The sequence below is a fragment of the Sarcophilus harrisii genome, chromosome 6 (assembly GCF_902635505.1).
Source record: "Sarcophilus harrisii chromosome 6, mSarHar1.11, whole genome shotgun sequence".
Lineage (NCBI taxonomy): Eukaryota > Metazoa > Chordata > Mammalia > Dasyuromorphia > Dasyuridae > Sarcophilus > Sarcophilus harrisii.
Window position 1 is genome coordinate 23,846,530 of NC_045431.1, and position 2,879 is coordinate 23,849,408.

Sequence of the window (2,879 nt, forward strand, 5' to 3'; positions counted from 1 at the left end):
ACCTACTAGGCTAGAGTAACCCCTAAATGTTTTAATATTTCTTGCCTAAAAGACTAGTTACTCAGTGCAAGAATTGCCATTATTTCCCCTTCTTTTTCCTCCCCAAATCATTATGATCTTTACCCTTCCTTAGAAAAGCAATTTCATTTCATACAAATAATGAAGTTTGTTTTTCTTCCCTCCCCCAACAGCTCTACTCTATCTGACAATGTTCAAAGTGCAAGAAAAGTCTACTAGAATTGTAAGCCCAAAGTCTGTGGCAGTATTCTGGGAAGAGAAACAAATGGCCCCTCTTAGTTTGGACCCCAGTAGACACTCACTGCACAGTCACACTGGGGCCTATTAGCAGAAAAACACAAAGTTTCTATTAGGAATATCTACTAGGTGTCTCTTGGCTAAGATGCTGAAGGGCAATACAGGTATTTATTTGCTGCTGTTGAAACGGTATTTCTGGTGCCATTATAGATGCCATTTCAGTGTATGCCTTTTTTAAACCATGAATCTCCTTGGGCCCTGCCCCCAGCAAAGTTTCTCAAAGATTTTCTCACGTCTGTAAAAAAGTCATATATGTAATTCATATGTTCCAAGGTCAAGATGCTTCAGGTGTAGTAGCAAAAAGACCAAAATTTGATGTATGACAATAATTTACAATAATTTCCACACAGCTTATATTTTTTTCAAAAATTTACATGCACCTTACTTTTTATGAACCAATGTACCCAAACTTCCTTAATTTGTATTTAAGTGAAATAAAATCATTTCAGTTTTATAAGACAACATGACAAAAATGATATATTTGTGGATATTAATTTAAAAATGCTTAACATGAATCACATTGAAATAGAAAATAATGGCCACAATATCACTAAATTATAGGTGAAATTTTTTTCAAGCAAACTTTCTAAAAATGGCATAGTATCATTGATTATATTATTTTTCAAACATCAATTAAATTTAAATGTGCATTTCCCATCATTTACTCTCCAGGCACTGGTTTGCATTTAAACAATTATAGCTTCTGTGTTATGGCAAAAAATATGAAATCATTAGTTACATTCTGAAGATATCAAAATGCAATGATTTTATTTTGCATGGAAAGGAATAATCTGGAGGCCAAGACAAAATGACTGCTGAGTGTCAACTATGGATTTAGCTTTATTAATGCTATCTACTGCTTCTTGAAGAAAGACAACAGATTTGAGAGACAGCAAATTTTAAAATATTTACTAAGATAATGTGATTGTGCCCAGGTAACTGAGTACTTCCAACCTTCCTAAATCTATGCTGACGGGAGTTTGGGAGAAGCAACTGGCAGTAGAAACAATTCCAAAGGATTTTTGATGAAAAATGCTGTCTTCCTTTACAGAAAGAATTTATGAACTGATTGCAGTTTGGAGAATACGTTAAAAAAAATTGGTAACATAATAATTTTGTAATATGACTAAGATGGAAATAAGTTTTGCATAATTTCACATGTACAGTTGATATTGCATTGTTTGTCTTCCTAAGTGTTGGAAGGGGGGGAATGATGGAACCTGGAACTCAAAATGTAAAAAACAAACAAACAAAAAAAAAAATTGAATGTTAGATTCGATTTACAATTTGGAAATATTTAATGATAAATAAATATTTATTAAAAGAGAATGAAATAAAATAATTAATTAGAATTAGGATTGTGACAATCATTGTGTGCTCTACTATGGACAAAAGAAAATCTGGATTATTCTTTTGAATTGTGGGGGAGGCACTTCAACAAAACATTGAAAAGTTAGAGAGTTAAAACTAGAGGTTTTTGTTTCTTCTTTTAAAAAAATATGTATTTAAAAAGTCCCCCCCATACCTTTTATCTCATACTTAATCAAAAAAATTTACTACAGGATGGTGGAGGTTGGAAAGAAGAGGTGGGGAAGGCTAGAGAAAAGAATTAGAGGGGAGGATCTATGAGTCACAATCTTCTACTTCAACCAAAGTGAGACTGTGGGTGCTGGAGAATAAGAAAGGGCAGAGGAGCTGGGGAAGTAAGGAGGAGATGCTGTGGAATAAGCCATGGATCAGTGGATTGGTGTGGAAGCTGTGATAGTTCCTCCTCATCTGTCTCTATGTCTTCACACTCATCCTTCTGCTTCCAGTTCATCCCAGATTCTTTACCTTTCTCCTTTCCTCCTGTACCACCATTTTTTTCTTGTTGCTCCTGGACTTCTGAAACCCTAAGGCACCTTTTCCCCCAACCACAGTATTGATTTCTCCATCTCCCTGCATGGTGAGTCCCAAAGCCAACTGAACCTTCAAAAAATGGAACTGATGCTCTGGTGGGAAGTAGGAACAGGTCCTGGCCTTTAAAACTGACCAGCTTTCTTTTGTAGTGATTCAAAAAACAGTCCTAATGCCCAGGATATCATGACAGGTACAGTTGCTGCAATCTTGCCAATTTCCTCATCTGTCTCTATGATCTTGATTTTGACTAGGGGAGAATGGGCTTTGTAATTTCTCTTGCCTGCCATCTTCGGCGCCTCCTATTGCCTCTACTGTGGCAACAAGGATAATAAAGAGTTTTTAGATCATGTCATAAGAAATTTGTTTGAATGTACCAGGAATGTTGAGCCTAGAGAAAAAACCTGATTGGAAAATGGTGGGGATAACAATTGTTCTTAAATACTTGGGTGTCTACTATATAACAAAGGGATTAAATGTGTTTCTCTTATTTTATTTTATATATTTATATTTAGTCTTTCTCTATATTCCCAGAATTTAATCAATGCACCTTGACTTGGAATGGTGGTAACTATGGATGTTTTGCTCAGAGAATAGTGGGAAATATCATAATTAAGAAATTGAAAGATGACCAGATGGAAGAGAAGGATTAGGATTATTTTTCTAGG

General features: G+C 35.1%; 1 pseudogene; it reads right to left on the reverse strand.

The window, feature by feature from the left end:
• Nucleotides 1-1,960: 1,960 nt before the first annotated feature.
• Nucleotides 1,961-2,501, reverse strand: LOC116420042 (annotated as a pseudogene).
• Nucleotides 2,502-2,879: the final 378 nt, after the last annotated feature.